Raw genomic sequence first — 17,804 nt, forward strand, 5'->3', positions numbered from 1 at the left:
CCTTATTCATCAAATATTTGTTGAATACTGTGACTGTGTTCCCAGATGCCCACGTGCATCAGAATTACCTGGAAGTGTTCCTGTCCCCAGAGAAACTGATTCAGCAACCCAAGGGCGGGGCCTGGGGATCTATATTTAACCGCTTTGTGGGTGATTTTGATGCAAGACCACTTTGTAAAATGTTTAGTTTGGTCTCCAGAATGAATACGCAACAGTTCCTTGCCATCAGGAGCCTCAAAGTTCAAGGCAGGAAGACAGGCTATTGTAATATGTGATCAGCACAATAATAGAAGTTTTGGTGACAGTGAAAGGAGGAAAAGGTACTCTGTCCCGAGGAGTGCGGTCTTGAAGGATGTTGCCAAAAAGAGAAGGAGGAAGGACATTCTAGGTGGGAGATGAGCCTTTGTAATCCCATAATCATGAGAAGACATGAAATACTAGGGAAGAGTGAGCTGTCCAGAGTGATGGGAAGGTGAGGGGCGCTCTAGGCGTGGATAAGCAGGAGAGAATCCAAGAAGATAGCTTGATTCACCAACCCAGTCATTTTGCTTCATTTTGTAGGCAACAGGGAGTTGGTGAAAGTTTTAAACAGAGACATGAGATTTGAAATTTGTCTGCGAGAACATCTAGTATTGTGGAGATGCTCATTCAGCTAGTATCTCCTGAGGACACGCCCCGTGCCCTGTCACAGTCACAAACTGTTATGACAGCTCAGGCAATGAGTCTAAACTAAGGTAGTAGCAGTGGCTATGTACTGAATCGGGCAACAAGACTGAAGAATTAACTTTTTAAATAACAGGACTTGGTGACAGGTTAGGTTTAAGAAGCACAGAAAAGGTTCGTTATGTTTTAGGGCAGAGAGGCTGCTGCGGACTGGATATTTATGTCCCCCCCAAATTCACATGTTGAAGCCTAATCCCCAGTGTGATGGTTTTAGGAGAGGGGACTTTGGGGAGGCAGTTAGGTCATGAGGATAGAGCCCTCATGCATCAGATGCTGTCCTTCTAAGAAGAGACAGAAGGGTCACCTCTCCCCACCATGTGAGGATACAGCAAGAAGGCAGACAGCTGCAAACCAGGAGGAGGACCCTCACCAAAACCCCGACTGTATCGACATCCTAATTTCAGACTTCTAGCCTCCAAAACTGTGAAAAATAAATGTTTGGCTGTTTAAGCCATCCAGTCCATGGTATTTTGTTAAAGCAGCCAGAACAGGCTAAGACCGAGACTGAAATATGGTATGACATAAATGGCGAGTACAAGAGAAGTCTTGCCCCAGACCTGAATGGGAGTAGACAAGCCCACCCCAAGAGAAGTAGAGAGAAGATGTGTGCAGTCCAGGGGTGAAGCATGGGCAGCGACAAGTGGAGGAGGTGCAGTGAACCATGAAGGAGATGAGCTGGGCTGAGTGGGTCCCTCAAAGAAAGAGGGAGGTGTCTGAGAAGAAAGACATGGTCAGTCATTGTAAATGCAACAGAGGCAAGTCTTTGTCATGTCCACTGGCTTCTCCATCTAGGATGCCATGGCTGACATTAACAGGTGTTACGGCATGCAGAGCTGGAGGTCGGAGCCAAATGTCAGATGGAAGGAACACAGTGAGAAAGAAGGGGTCGGAGGGTGTGGGAGCAGAGGCACAGAGTGTAGACGACTCTTTCAGAAAAGCTGAGCATGAAAGGAAGAAAGAAGGAGGCAGAGAAGGGTGGATAGAACCAAGTTACTGAGTCTTAGGGTTTCCACAAACATGTGGACACAAGGTTTTTGCTTATATAATAAGAAAAGTTGTGGTGAAAATAGAGGAGGGGTACATTGGATTTCCTTTTTAAATTTCTATTGTCTTAGAGTAAAATTATCACATGAAAACTAGAGAGAAAGAACAGAGAATGCTGGGGTACCAGGAACTAGTGAAAAACATTTCTAGATCGTCAGAGTAGGAATCTCTCAATGTGGGATTGTGAAATGGAGGCTGCCCTGAGTCAAAAGGAGGAAATGTTCAAGGGAAAGGAAAGATAAAGCACCAGCCATTGTGAAGGGAAAAAGGGCTGTAAATGATGATAACACTTGGCAGTCCCTCCCTGGGACTGGGTCCCTGTTAGGGCAGCAGACCTGCCTCAGGGGAGGCACAACTTGACTTGATTTTTTGGGGAAGTGATTGTGTCGGCAAAAAAGGAAAAATCTAGAAGAAAAATCACTTTATCAAATGACTAATGGACCTTTGGTATTTGATCTGGGACTCTCTATTCAGAGGCAAAACAGGTGGATGTAAATCCACATTTTTATATATTTAGAAAACAAATGATCAGAAGTCAAAGAGGAGTCTAATCTCTTCAGCCACCAAACACAGCAGTGTAGTTTTATGTGTTGTATTCTCATGAATAAGATGTTGTTTTCAAATTCCAGTTTCATGTGAAACCAGAACAGCAGTTTATACAGTTCCCTCAGAAACCGAGCATCGTGTCATGGTTTCAGTCTTGTGTTCTGTCTGTGCTCACCAGCACACTCACGGGTGAAGTTGCACATGCGCACAACTGCTGGTGGACAGTGGGCACCTATAATCATATAAATGCCTAGAAAACGTCTGGGAAGAATCCACGCCAAACCGCTAGCAGGGGCGCCCTGTGGGCAAAGCAGGGAAGGGAACTGAAATTAGGGATAATGGTTAGAAGGCACTTGAGTTTTACCTGCAATATTAATTTTTTTGCAATATAAATGTATTAATTGTATATTTTAAATTTTAATTTAAAAATTATGAAAAAAATCAGTAATAAGTTGCTAATTATTTTCTGGGAAGTCAAAGAAGGTTATTGTCTGGCAGAGGGAAGGGTGAACAGGATATAAGTAATGGAGAAATCAGTGTGTGGTGTTTGTCAGATGCTTAAATGCAGTGAATGCCTCCAATAAATCAGAATCCTTTATATTTGTCCTCAGTTCTCTCTTGAAAAGAATTCGCCCTTCCTTTTGCTCTTCTTGATACCTGTGTTTCTTCGAACAGCTGTTCTGTGAGCTAGAAGAACGGTCTCATCTTTGAAAGGGTCATTTTCCTCCTAATGATAAATATCAAAATGGTAGCCTTTCCTATTTTTATTAATCAAATGGTAACGCATGAAGCTGTAATTCAGAGGACTGAAGAATGAGCGGAGAATGAGGAGCGGGTTGGATGGAAGGGTGAAATTCTCCGGAGGTCCTGAGAGAGGCTACAAGGGCTCACTTTGGCAGCTCTGACCTGGGCATGGCGTGAGGGGAGGGCTGGGCTCAGAGCTTCAGGAGGGTGAGAAAAGTAGTCTGGAAGGAAGACTTGGCAGGTAGTCAGTCGGTGAGAGACGAGTAAGAAGATTCCTGAGCAGCAGAAAGATCTCAGTTGAGGTTATCAGGAGAGAATTTGCCAGGAATCAGTTTGGTCTTTGTTGACTTTCCCCAGTGCGTCCGGGTAGCTCAGAAGCATGAGAGGAAGTAACCTTCCCCCTGGGGCTGGAAACGGGTGAACCCCCAGCAGAATAAGAGCAGGGAGATGAACATCAGCACGCTGCTGGGGCAGCTTTCTGGGGGCGCTGGCGGTGGAGGAGCGCGCCACTCCAGGGCTTGGCTGACGGACTGGGGGAAGACGAGAGAGGAGAACGAGGATGTCCTGTTGCAAGAGAGAAAGGAGGGCTGTGAGCAGCAACAGAACAAAAGAGGAAGGTGAAGAAGGTTCATTTTGCCATGCCTACTAGACTGTAATTTCTCTGAGGGGAGGAGCTGATTGGCATTCTTTTTTTTTTATTTATCACAGCACTTGTTCAATAGATTCTTTTACCAATGAATGGGAACCAATGAATGGGAACAGTGATCTCACTAGGTAATCTCCCCACTAAGCTTCGAATTTCTTGAGGGCAGGTCCTGTGTCTTGCAGACTGATGTATCAAAACTGTGCAGGGAAGATAAGAGGAGTTTGCAGGTCCGCAGTAGTTACTGAATGCACAAACAGATCTTTTTGAGCTCTGATTTCTTCATCTAAAATGAAATTTCTTTTCTAAAATGAAAACCACAGTACCGACTGCCGTTCCCGAGAAGAGAGGAGGCGTACCTTGGAATACTAGACAAGACTGCTCTTAAAATGTGCCAAACCAACTCTTCAGCGTATTCATTTAAATTCCTCAGTGGGCAGCTGATTCCCCATGGCTAATACTGTCTTCACTCGTGGAGGGAAATGAGTCAAGCAAACGGAATCGAAAATACACACACACACACACACACACATACACTAAACTTGGCCATAGATTTTTAAAAAAATCTTTTAATCTTCTCAAATTCTCCTTTATCTTCTCAAATTCTCCTCACTTCTTTTGTCTTCACCCCTCAGCCTCCAGTCCATACAACAGTCCCTCTTTTGACCCAACATCCATGACAGATTCAAAACAGTTGCACCCTGGGGGTTGGCTACTGCTTAACAGGTAGTTATAAGCTATTCCGTGGTGCTGAGATTCCAGCTAGCTGAGATGGCCTGAAGAAGCTAATTAAAGCAGCCAAGAAGACTGTTTAAAGATGAAAATGTAAACACCGTCTTCATTGGATAGAGTGATTAGAAATTATACTTGTTTGTTTTTTTTGTAAGAACCATCCGTGGTTTGTCAAAATTTTGACATGTGGCATAACCTGCCGCTAATCAAAAAGAAGAAAACAAACCAAAAAAAAAAAAAAAAAGAAAAGAAAATTTAAGACCGTGAGTAGGAAAACAGACATAGAAAACTTCCAACTTTCCAAGTGGGAGAAATATTTAACTTGTTTTTCTAAAACAAATCTGATCTGTTTTTTGGACAAAGTCTGAGCACCTTAGTTTGCCTTGACAGATATGCCCTCTCTCCGTTCGGAAGAACTCAGCAGTGGGAGGTCCAGGCAGCTCAAAGTGGGAAAAGGAGCCATGAGGATGTAGATGAAACAGCAGAGTTAAGGATAATCAAGTTGCCACACTCAAGTACTTTGTTGAAAAGAAGCCCAAGCTTAGTTTTTTTTAGTGTATCTAGGGAGTCATTGACTTACGGAAACAAACTGACGGCATTAATCTTCAGGTTATACTATATAACTGTAAATTATTTTTTCTAAAATGTATGCATTTAAATGTACACTGTCTAAACATCTAATGAAGAAAATAATATTTTATTAATGTGGTATTTTACTAATATGGGAAATGCATAGAGGGGCATTTTGAAAAAAATATTTACTGTCTGTACTTCTCCTCTACCGCTATTGATTTATTTTGAATATTCTGCACTAAAAAAATGAAAACTTAGAAGCAGAATAATTCTCCCTCAAATCTGGAATGGTTCCTGATATATAACATGTACTCAAGAATAGTTATACAAGGAGAGGAAGAGAGAAGGAAAAACTGGAGTATCTTAATGATGTTTCCACCACGAATGTTGCTAATTCTGTATGTGGATAACGATTGGTATGGAAGTTCTTATTGCTGATGTCGTCTTAAGTCCCAGCGGCACAAGGCATTGAGCTGAGCATTTGTGTCTTTGTTTACAGGGAGCATCTGCTTCTGGGCAGAGTATTCCTTAGCAGGATTCATGCCAGCTCAACACTTAGAAAAAATTGACATGAATCTGAGTTTCAGAGAAGTATTACAGGGAATTAAAACAAAACAAAATAACAAAAACAGAAGTCACAAGAGTGCGATGTACGACATGAGCAGAGAGTAAAGACGAGGGAGGGACGAGGGCATTGCTGTGCTTGTCTTGGTGATACGGCAGGCAGGACCAGAAACATCAGGCACCGCTGCATCTTTGGAGCATCAGTTACTCAACCCATCTCCCTCTCTCAATCCTCTGTGCCCCCAAGTCATTTCCTAGGCACCAGAAAGGGGTGGGAAGTGGCACGAAAAAGGAGAAAAAGCAAAGGACTGAACTTACAAAATTTGCCACTAATAATAATAGGAAACACCCATATACTGCTTACTTACTTACTGTGCCAGGCACTCTTTGAGTTCTCTACCTGTACTAGCTAATTTAATTCTCACAGCAGCCCTACAGTTATTCCCACTGCACAGATGAGGAAGCTGAGGCACAAAAAGATTAAAAGTATGTAAGGAGTAGAACCATAATTTGAACCCAGGTGGTCGACCTCGGAGCACACCCCCTTGTCTGCTACTCAGATGCCCAGCTGGAAGACGACAGGGATTTGAAATTAAATCCTTTCAAATTCCCTTTCACGTAATCAAATCTAGGCTTCTACCTCACATTTTGGAATGCGATCTGTGTGGAGACCCAGCCCCTAGCAGGGTGCCTGTCCCTGTGTACAGTCTCGGTAAATACTTTTCAAAGGAAAGGATGTTTCATGTCAATTTGTTGTAGAACTCTTTGGGACATATTGAGCTCACAAAACCACAAAATCCTAAATTGATGGAGCTTAAATAGCCTAATTTTTGCCTCAGTGCAGCCTGAGAAGGTGATTGTGCCACTTAGAAAGTACATCCCGCAGAATTTCATGGTAATGATAACTGAAAGATCTCCTCTCTTTCTCAAAATAGCAGACGGTGCTGATGAGAACCCGGTGGCTTACCTGTCCCTAAACAACAAACCATCCACAGAAGGTCTGACAGAGAGGGGAAAAAAAAAGACTGAGGCACAGAGAGGAAACGAACCGAGGCAACATCACTTCACAGCAACCGGAAGGAAAAACACACACACACGCCACTCAGTCTACGTGTGCGGTTGCTCAGTAAGGAAATGCTCACAGCTGCCTTCAGAAGCAAGTCTGGAAGAGAGAGAAGCACAGGACTGAGCTGCCACCTCCTGCCTGCCTTCCCAGAGGGAGGGCACGGACACCAGGGAGGCCAGATGACCCAGCAGCAGTGGTTCCGCCCTGGGTGAGTCTCTGATGTTTGCTGTGGCCTCAGGGGAGGGGCTGGGGAGGCTCACTCAGACTCTGCCGTCCTGAGTTGGTGTCAGACATCTGGTGGTGTTTCCCACTGTGAACGCCCTTATCTGCAGCTGGGAGAGACTTAACATGCCCCAAAGGAGGAAAGAGTGACTCCAGGTTTCCTTCAAGTTGACCTGGAGGCACTGGCTTCAATGCAACCTAAAACGTCTGCTGTTTCTACATTTCAAATCTTGCTGGGTAGGTGCTTCCTGGTGTGCAAAGTACATGGCCCCTCCCCCTCCAACCGTCCTCAGAGAGCTTACCTGGGGTGACCCCGAGCTTTTACTTTCCCTAAATTATTTCAGAACTTCAGAGTATGGGCTACCACTTATACTTTATGGTGGATTAGAATCATTTATCATGTTGTTTTCATCCTCACTGAGAATGACTAAGGGGCAAGAAATGGTGGTTGAGAACTAGACCAGTGTATGTCCAGCCTCTGCAGAGGAGGGGCCATCGGTATCCCCACTGTTCTGCGTGTCCACACTGGGCCCCCGCAACGGCTCCATCCTACTTTTCTCTGTGTGTATGTATTCATTTAATTTGTTCATTCATTCAGTTGCCTTTCTGCGGCAAAGGACTAGAGGCAACTTTTTTATCTCAATGAAATTACTTCAAAATGAAGAACATACAGTTTAAAGGGGGAAAGCCCTTCTGAAAGGGGTAGACACTGCTGAAAGCTGCCTGGAGACTGGTGAGCAGCCTCGACCCTGTGCTAGTGGTGGTGAGGGTAGGGGCTCTGGCCTCGTCAGCTCCTTGGAGAGCCCATCCTGTCCCCACTAGAAGCTGGGTTCCCACCCAGAAGTGGGAGTGAAGAACATCTGAGATTCCTGGGAACCAGCCAAGTGATTTTCCTCCCTATTTCTGTTACCTCCCAAGTTTGCTTATTTCCAAGGACATTCCTGTTCTGAGAATGGGGGGAAATGGGGCCATGGAAAGGTTGGGATATGAAATCAGCTCCACCGCTTCTCATTAATGAGTTCGTTAAATTATTGAACAAGTGTCTAGTGAGTATGCCTGGTATTGGTGGCCACTTTTAAGTCAAAATTTATGTAAGATGGAGCAAAAGTGACATTGCCCTGTCCTACCTCCCAAAAGCTTACAGTCCAGGGGAGAGGCAGACATTAATTAATAATTACACAAATATGATGAGGACCAGAGCACACTGCAGGGGAGCTGGATCTGTCTGGGAATCAGGGAGGTTTCCGTAAGGATGGCAATGATGAGAACTGGGAAAGGGGTAGGAGTTCACAAGGCAAAGGGCTGACTAGGGCCAGGCGGAGGGAGCAGCTTGTGGCAGGTCCTGAGGTGGGAGACTTGAATTGTCCAGCTAGATTAAGGCCAGTGTGGTCAGAAGGAAGAGGTGTGGGATGGCTCACGATGAGCCTGGAGAAGAGGCAGTGTTGAACATGCTGCTTATTCTCAATTCTGTGGAGAAGCTTGGGGTTGTTGTGGTCTGATCTGTGTTTTTAAGGAATCCCTTCTGCTACAGTGTGGAGAATGGATGGGAAGGTCACATCTGCTGATGAGGAGACCAGTCAGAAGGCTGATTAAGTCAGTCAAGCAAGGATATCAGTGGAGCACAGATAAGAAAAGGGTGGTAGATAGAAGTAGGCAGACGAAAGAGTCACCTAGAAAGGAAAGTCGACAGGACTTGGTGGTAGACAGGGGAGGAGGTCAAGGGGGAAGTACTGAAGAGGATCCCATTTCCTGGTTTGGGCATCCAGCTGGATGTTGATGCTGCTTGCTGGTCACGGAGACTAGAATCGTTGGCGAAAGACCAGGCCTGGTGTGAGTTCGGTTCTGGAATTGATGATTTTGGAGGGCCTTGAACACATCCAGAGGCAAATGTCAGCCAAGCAGCGGACATGCTGGTCTAGAGTTCAGAGCAGAGGTCTGGGCGTCCTCAGCCTGTAGATGCTGACTGGTGCTGTGGGCGTGGATGCAGCACCCTGGAGAGAGAATATCAGATGAGAAAAGTGGCGGCAGGGAGTGGTTTGGCTGAGGACTGAACCTCACATTTAAAGCTTAACATTTAAATAAGTGGAGAGGAGAATGGGCTCTCCAAGACCAGGATAGTTTCCTGAAAAGTTAAACACAGAGTTACCACATGACCCAGTAATTCCACTCCTAGTTAGACACCCCAAAGGACTGAAAACTGGGGCTCAGATGAGTATGTGCGATGCGTTCATAGCGGCCCTAATCACAGCCACCAAAAAGGAGAAACAGCTTAAATGTCCATCCACAGATGAATGGATAAATAAATTGCAGTATATCCTTGCGATAGAATATTACTCAACCACAGAAAGAATGAATTACTGATACATACTACAACACATATGAACCTCAAAAAACATTGTACTAAGCTTAAGAAACGAGGCCCCAGAAGTATATGATTCCGTTTATATGAAATACCCAGAATAGGTCAGTCAACAGAAGGAGAATGCAAACTGGCGGCTGGGAGCGGGGAGCTGTGGGGAACAACTGCTTAATGGATATCGGGTTTCCCTTTGGTGTGAAAACATGTTTAGAACTAGATGGAGGTGGTAGGTGTGCAGCATTGTGAATCTATTGAACATCACTGAATTGTTCTCTTTAAATTGGCTATTTTATGTTATATGAATTTCACTTCAATATTAAAAAAAAAAGAAAAAAGAAGACTAGAAAGGTGCAACCAGAGGGGCAGGAGAACACATACTATGTGACTTTGGTCAAATAACGTAAGTTCTAGTGCCTCTTCCTCTCTATGCAAATAAGGGAAATCAATCTCTATCTTGAAGGGCTGTGGTCAGGATTAAACGTTACAATAATTTTCCTAAGTATCTAGCAGAGAAGGTGTAGTAAGGAGAAGCAGTCAGTCCTGCCCGCATCCTTCAGGCCTCGCCAGGACTGGGCTGACTTCTAAGGTCTGACTCTTCATGTCCTGAGCTGAGGCTTTCTCCAGGCCGGGGAGGGCTACTGTGACTCTCAGTGGACTGTAAATGCCGCAGCTCCCCCTGGGCTGAGTGGAATAACTCTAAGACAGGTCTTCTGCCTTTTCTTAAGGTTCCACCCGGGTTTGGCTCCAGTCTCCCACAGTGGTAGCTGACTTGGTGATGTGCCCTTTACAGCTCTCCTCTGTCCTCTTGTCACTCCCCTCCCCCGCCCCATTCAAGGGCTGTGTGCAGGAGGAGCCTTCTCACCCTCTTCGGGAATGTCCCTTGGAGAAAGGCTCAGGCACCAACTAGCACAGGGGATGCCCCTTTAGACTTGCCATGCTCTGTGCAAAGCTGCGCCGCATGAAGACACATGACTACAAACCCCCTCCACCTTCCCTCTGCTTCTCTGTCTCCCCATAACTCATGTGATCAAAATCTCCAAAGTGTGGGACACAATATGATAATTTGATATGGTACTCGATACACAGATGTGTCATTTAATCACGATGAGTCACTAGACTTTGTCATAAGGAGAAAACGTTTCCATTTCACTCTTTAGAGCCTTTGATTTAGGCCTGATCTAAAGACCCCTAACCTGTGGCCGTTTACCTTTTTCACAAGGAGAAAGTAGACCTCAAGCTCTCAGCCGTCAGCAGGCAGTGGTAGCTCGCTAAACTTGAGTAGCGCAGCTTCGTCTTCCTGTATTTGTTTTTTATGATTACCTTCTGTTAACAACAATGACACTGGTTTTTTATTTGGCATGAAAGCTTTTTTTTTTTATTATACATGTCTTTAAGTTAAAAAAAAGTGAGTCTATTTCCTTCTTTTCCTTTGTGTGTGTGTGTGTGTGTGTGTGTGTGTGTGTTCTTCCAGTTTTGTTGAGGAATAATTGACAGAGCACTGAATAAGTTTAAGGGGTACAGCATAATGATCTGACTTACACACAGCATAAAATGATGACCACAGTAGATGGAGTGAACGCCCATCACCTCATGTAGATACAACGTTAAAGAAATAGAAAAAAACTATTTTTTCCCTAAGATGAGAACTCCTAGGATTTACTCTCTGAAAACCTTTCACTTATAATGTAGAGCAGTGTTAATTACATTTATCATGCTGTACATTACATCGCCAGTACTTTTATCTTATGACTGGATGTCTGTACCTTTTGACCACCTTCATCCAACTCCCCCTCCCCTCACCACCCTAAAAGTGAGTTCATTTAAAGAAAAGAATCATATTACTCATGGTACTGGCCACACCCTTGATGTGGAAGCCCTGGCAGGTGGGACCTGACTGAAAGAAGACTGGGCAGAGCACCACAGAGCAGGTGCCCCTCAAGGGCACGGCTGCCTCCCATCCCACCCAGTGCCTGCCTGGTGTGCCCTGCAGGGCCAGGAATGGTGCGACGTCCCAGGCAGGACGTGTCCAAGCCATCCCCGTGTGCTGCAGGCCTTCTTGGTCATCACGATAAACAACCTCACTGTGCCCACGTGGCTCCCAAATGTCCAGGCAGTGATGGACAAGACTGCTCGAAATGGGCACACCCCAGACTCCACTGTTGGTGGTTCTGCCCTAAGGACGAATTCTGGGGGTTCAGGAGTAGCTCAGCTGTGGTGAAATGAGGTGAAGGTGGCGGCATCAATGCACTGACATTCCTTTTCTCATTCACGTCAGAGGAGAAGCCTTGGCCAGAGGAGGGTTACAACTCAGCTAACTCTCTGCGTAATTTCTCTAAGCGGCTGTTCTTCCCTAAGCCCCTCCCTCCACTTTCCCAGGTGATAGATGAGGGTTAATAACCCAGGTAAACGTCACCTTAGAAACTTTTAAAATAATGTGAAACATTTCACACTACAAAGAGGTATGTGTAATGTATACGTACACTTCCAAACAATAGTAAAAATAAGAAAACAAGTAAGTGTTTACTCATTGCCCACCCTCCCAACCCTTGAAGGGAACTGCTATCTTAAACTGTGTGTTAGTCACAGTCCATCACTTTTCTTTTCAGATTGGCCTCTTGTGTCTATATGGAAATAATATGTACATATGTGCATTTGCGATTTACATATATATTCACTGATATATAGCTTATGTGTAAATGCCGTTTCTTTTCACCTGTTTGGGAATTTTAAACACAGGTCATCGCACAGTGTGCGTCCTTCCATAACTGGCTCTGTGGTGCAGCATTGATTTTGAGGGTTACCCATGTTGATACAAACAGGTTGGCGGTTCATTTTCGCTGCTGTACAGCATTCTATTGTGCAAACATATGACGATCTATTTAGCGTTTCTGTCAATCGACAGGGCCAGGTAATTGCCAAAGATGAAGGCTCGGAATATTATTGCCGGAAGGCACAGCACCTCCCAAGTTTCTCCCTCTCTCATACGCGAAATCCTACTGGCAGAGGCGTGGCACTTTGCCTCCTATTAGAAACGGGTTTTAACTGGGATTAAAACGTGAATGAATTAGGCACCTGAGAGCCAAACGGAAAAAGACATCAAAGAATGAATGAAGCCTTCAATGGAGGGAAAGAAGAGATAAAAAAGACTCCCTGAGATAAATGACACTCCCGAACGGAGAACTGTGCTGGTTGTGAGGACGCTGGGGAAGATTTCGCTCTCACTGTCCACTTCCCCTACCGCAGAAACCCTCAGTGCGAGGATCTCAGAAGCATCCTCCCGGCAATCAGCAAGCCGAGTACTAACCACATTGTTCCATCCTGAAGGGTCCACATTTCATGCAACACATCCCTGGAGCCTTCCCACTGATGTATTTTTAGATTCATCTTTTCCTTAGAGTGTATGGGACTTTTCCTTAGAGTGTATTAGCACGCAGTCATCAAATGGTACAGCGTCTGTGAACCTTTCACAACCATTTGACTATTTCCATGACTCTGAAATTCCCCGCCCACAGCTTCACTCGTAAAGAGTGGAAATATTTAGAGGAAGTGATACTATCAGTGGCTCAGCACAACCCTGGGAAGTATTTTCCCCTAAAAGCACAGTAGTAAGCCTATGCGCCACAGCATGGCTTTAGCATGTTCAGTCTTCTCTCAGCACCTGTTTCTCTAGAGGGAAAATGTACTTTGCTTCCCAAAAAAACCCAAAACGTTAAGGAGATAATGCTCTCTGTCCCTGCACCAGAGTGGAGAGTTGAGGTCTCTAGCTAGTGGCAGGGATTGTGTCACTGGTCTGGCTTTGGTGACTGCAGGGCCTTGGTGGGTGAGATTACCTCTTGGTAAATGACATGTATATTGACTAACTCGTTGAGAGAGTAAATGACTAAGGGATACTACATCATTCCTGGTTCTTCAGAGAAACAGAACCAACAGGATGTGTGTATGTACATATAAAGAAAGATTTATTTTAAGGAATTGGCTCATGCATTTATGGAAGCTGGCAAATTCAAAATCTGCAGAGTCGGCTGCAGGCTGGAGACCCAGGCAAGATCTGATTTTGCAGTCAAGTGCAGAGTCAGTCTGCTGGCAGAACTCTTGGTCAGAGAGGACGTCAGTCTTTTTTCTCTTAAAGACTTCATCTGATTAGGTGAGGCCCACTCACAGTACAGAGTGTTATCACTTTACTCAGAGTTTACGGACTTACATGTAAATCTTACTTAAAAAATAACTTCACAGCAACATTAAAGTAATGTTTGACCAAATATCGGGGTATCTTGGCTTGGTCAGGGTGACACATGAAATTAACCATCACAGATAACATATCTCATTTTAGAAAATAATTTAGTAGTTATTTATTCAACAATGGTTAAGGGCCCAGTGTGGGCCAAGCACTGTGCGAGGTGTTGAGGACTTAAGAGTGAAGCCAAGAAGATAAAGTCCCCATCCTCGAGGAGCTCATAGGTGGGAGGTGGTCAACTAATTAAATCATTTGCAGTAGGTTTCATGCCTTCAAGAAACACTCCAAATACACCTCGAGTCAATCAAATCCAATTTTCCTTATAAAATGTTACTGGGATTTAGTGAGTTGCACCTTCATGGATGTTATGGTCGACATGGGACCTCAGATGTGAATTACGCAATGGCCATAAACACATTTCAACAATTATACCTGACATGCTATCCATTATACAGCTTTCAAATCACACGTAACTCAGTTATAAATGACAACGAGGATTAACAAAACTGCCTACAATTGTATTTAAAATAAAATAACCAGGATATGTAGTACATAGTTCTCTGATTTTTTCACAGTGCCTTTATTTTTATGACAAGACGCACAAAAGAACCACTTGGCTAAGGCATCACGATTTCGGAAGGATTGCTTTAGGAAGACTTGGGACTAGCAGGTGGTGTTTGCTTGTTTCCTTGGTTGCTTTAAGTTGCTTGCTTTATTGGTATCCTTTTTTCATGGCATTTTTGGTTTCTGTCTGAAGCAAGGACAGGCTCTATGAATAAAGGCATTACTTCATTTCGTTTAGAACAGAGAATCTGTTTTCTTAAAACTTAAAAAAAAATGAGAGTGTCTGTGCCAGCTTGCTAAGTGCTATGTGTGGCCACGGGCATAGAGGGCCACACTCTAAGAACATCAGTATCTTATTAGGATATTTGAGTGCCACAAGCTACAGGCAGTAATCCAATCAAAGCTTTAGGTGAGGGCTGGAGGGGGCACAAGGATGTATACTACAAACTGCTGTACCTCAAATACTGGAATTTATTATCTATTACCTCCAGCATAGAGCCCCCATTCTCAAGAATCTTACATTTGAGTTGAAGAGACAGTGTATATTTTTTTTAAAAAAAGATCACATTTAAAAAGTAGCTAAATGGCCTCCTTGATGTGCCCAACTCAAGGCTTTTAAGCTAGAAGGACCTTCCAGGAGGCACCTCCCAGGCTCCTCCCTTTCCTCATTCAGCTCTCCGGGCCACGTCGCCTTCTCACGCAGCCCTCCCCTTCCATGCTTTATAAAATCACCACATCCCACCTTGCACACCCACTCCATTACCTGAGCTTATTATCACCTGGCCTAGAAGTACCTGTGTATTTGCTTATTGTCTGTCTCCTCCCCTGGAATGCCAGCCCCATGGGTGCAGGACTTTGTTTTGTTCACTGTTGTATCTGGCACTTGGTAGGTGCTCAGCAAATGTGTCATGAATGAATGAACGTCCTGGTGAGTGTTAGGGACGAGTGCTGCCGTGTGTGGGAAGAAGAGCTACATAAGCCAGGACGCCTGCACAGGTGAGGGGGTCTCTGGATGGTCTTCTCAGAATAGGGAAGGTATAGAAAAGCACGAGGAGATTGTGATAGGGGAAGGAAAGGTGGCCGGAGCAGAGAAGCAGGGCAGCTGGGCGCCAGTGCGCTTCCGGGACCCGTGAGCCGATCCCTCTGACCAGAGTGCAGGTCGTGGGAGGGCAGAACGGAAGCCACCCCGTCCCACCCCAGCCCCGGTGGAAGCCGCCGCCGCCGGACGAGGGGTAGCAGGACTGGCAATCCGTTGTGAAAACAAGAAGCCCGACCTCTTGGTCTGCACTCACTGCAGGCGAGACAGACTTCTCCAGGAAAGCAAATTTGAATCTGCTCTAGTATTTTAATAACAGCGCGGTTGAAAAACAGAGCTCCACTTAATATAGCAGAGCAAAGCATACTTTTGGCCTGAGCTTCAGCCATGGGAAAACTTCAGTAATGCTTTTGTGCAATATCTTGCTCTAAGCAGGCCTGTGATTCAGGGACTGGTCCTCCTGTGTTCCTGCCGGGATGATTTAGCAGAAAGATATGTCAGCTTTATAGGTAAACAAGCCTTGCACAGGGAGACTACTTCTCACGTATGCCAATCGACAACCACACCAGTAGTGACGTGCCTTGCCTGCCCAGCTGGAGAAGTGTTGGTCTCTCCTCTGTCGTGTTTTCTCTCGACTGAGTCGTTTATTTCCTAACAGCATAGAAGATCTTGGCCCAGTGCTCTCTATTGGAGTTCAGCACAGGCTTCTTTCTTTTGAGCCTATTTGAGATGAAATTGTGCGTGTTATTGAAAATATGAACGCAGTCGGGAAGTCCATCGGTGGCGTCCTTAAATTATAATAAAATTTGGCGAGCCACACTTTGAAATACTGTGATACTGTTACAGAAGAATAAAGCTGATCTATACGCCAAGACATGACAAGATGTGAACTAAATTCAAAGCAACAAATAAGATAGCACGTACAGTATAAACCCATTTTTAATAAAATGATCATTATTACCTATCTCCTTGTTTAAAAAAAAAAGTGACCACTGGAGTTGAGGAAACGGGCAGAGCCTACTGCCTGGGTTAAAACCCCACCTCTGCCACCCACCTGCTGTGTGCTCTTGAGCGAGGTGCTTTACCTTTCTGTTTCTCAGTGTCTTATCTGCAGAAAAAGGAGGTAATGGCAGTCCTACCTCACTGTGTGGTTTTGAAGGTCTTATGAGTCAGTACATGGTGCTGAGTGTTCTGTAAGTCAATACACACCAAGTACCCAGAGCAGCATCTGACACCTTAAATGCTCTGTACACGGTAGCTGGTAGGAGGAAGAGGAGGAGAGAGAATAAGGTTTCAAAAAGGAGAAGGAGCCTAAAGAATGAGTAGGGTGTGACAAGAAAAGAGAATTCCAGAAGAGGAAACCATGGAAATACAGATATTAAAATGTCTTCTAGGATGCATGAAACAATCCGATTAAATTCAGTTCAGCCTCTGTAAAAGAAGGTCAGAATGGCACGTATTTCATTACCCAGGTGGTAAACAGGATCACATAGGTGCAAGTATTAAGATGAAATGTAAGAAGCATTTTTTAAAGTTAGCTTTCCTTTGTTATCATGTGGACCAACCTCCTTATCAGTCATCAGTCAACAAATATTGATGGAGGCCCTACAAGGTGCTGGGCACCTCGGAGAACATGACCAACAGTCCCAGCCAGCGTGGAGCTTTTTTCTAAGTGGGTCCTAAGTGGGTTTTTTTTAAGTGGGTTTAAAGTCGGAAACCTAGTGGGATCCATTGTTTCATCGTGTATTGATTTGTGCTGTACCCAAGTATTATAATAGTTACCTCCAAGTAACCCATTGATAAAACAAACAAACAAAATCATTGTATTACCTTTAAAGCACAGACAACTCCTGATTTTCTGTGCTAATGAAGAATCACAGGAATGTAGTTGACAAATTATGTTTATTTTATCTGTAAGTTAAGTAAATTGTCGTTGTTTAAACTCTTAAGTTTAAAACCTTTCTTCATCCGTTTGGATTTCTGGTTCTCCTCCATCCCCATCTCTCCTTCTCAATTTGCAAATGGCCATGCAGACCCAGGGGACGGGGAGAAGAAGCTGGCAGGTTATCCACAGTAAGTTCTAACCAGCCCCTCGATCACTGTGGCAAACACCTTATCACCTTCTCCCAGTGAAGTAAATGCAAGTGGGTCCCTGACCACACTGAAGAGGCTTTGTGAGAGCCAAGATCCTGTCTTGTAAATCTTTAATTGTTCAGACAGAAAAGCCAGACATTTCCCAGTTTGGCAGGATTCATTTGCAGGGGGTGCTGTGTGGAAGGTGCCAAAACAGCTAGTAGCTAAAGTTAAGAAATCATAGTAATTAGTTGGTCCAAAACGGTATCGTTCTGTCTTAGAATCACACTGCCAAGAGTTGAGCTGGGGAGTTTGGTCTCCAGGGAAGAGTTAAAAATCAGACGAGAACCGTACAAAAATTTCCACTGAAAAATCAGTTCCTTGGAGGAGAAGCTGAGACACTTGCTAATTGCAGCTTACTCTCAGCCTAATGACAGCCTACAGCGTTTGCGAAGAAAGCATAGGACGTTTGAATGATGGTGAGGGGAGAGGGGACTCCAAGCAGATGGATCCTGAATCCCGCAGGCGGGATGAATCCTTTAGAACAATGATCCACTTTAGAGTGAGCTTCTTGGGGAGGTGAGTCAAGTTGCGTTCTCCAAGATTTTTACCAACAGTAAAGATTGATATAACACATTGTGCTGCTGTGTTTTTCAAAAGTTCAGCCATATAATAACTTTA

The 17,804-nt window shown here is 44.5% G+C and overlaps 1 long non-coding RNA gene across 2 annotated transcripts in view; it reads left to right on the plus strand.

Moving 5' to 3' along the window:
* The window catches only part of LOC116284453 (uncharacterized), a 154,634-nt gene that overhangs the window by 87,594 nt on the left and 49,236 nt on the right, over positions 1-17,804 (plus strand). For both annotated transcript variants that reach the window (XR_012062402.1, XR_012062403.1), the window contains one exon: positions 6,505-6,843. This is a non-coding gene — a long non-coding RNA (uncharacterized lncRNA). The remainder of the gene's footprint in view (positions 1-6,504; positions 6,844-17,804) is intronic.

The sequence above is a fragment of the Vicugna pacos genome, chromosome 20, assembly GCF_048564905.1.
Source record: "Vicugna pacos chromosome 20, VicPac4, whole genome shotgun sequence".
Lineage (NCBI taxonomy): Eukaryota > Metazoa > Chordata > Mammalia > Artiodactyla > Camelidae > Vicugna > Vicugna pacos.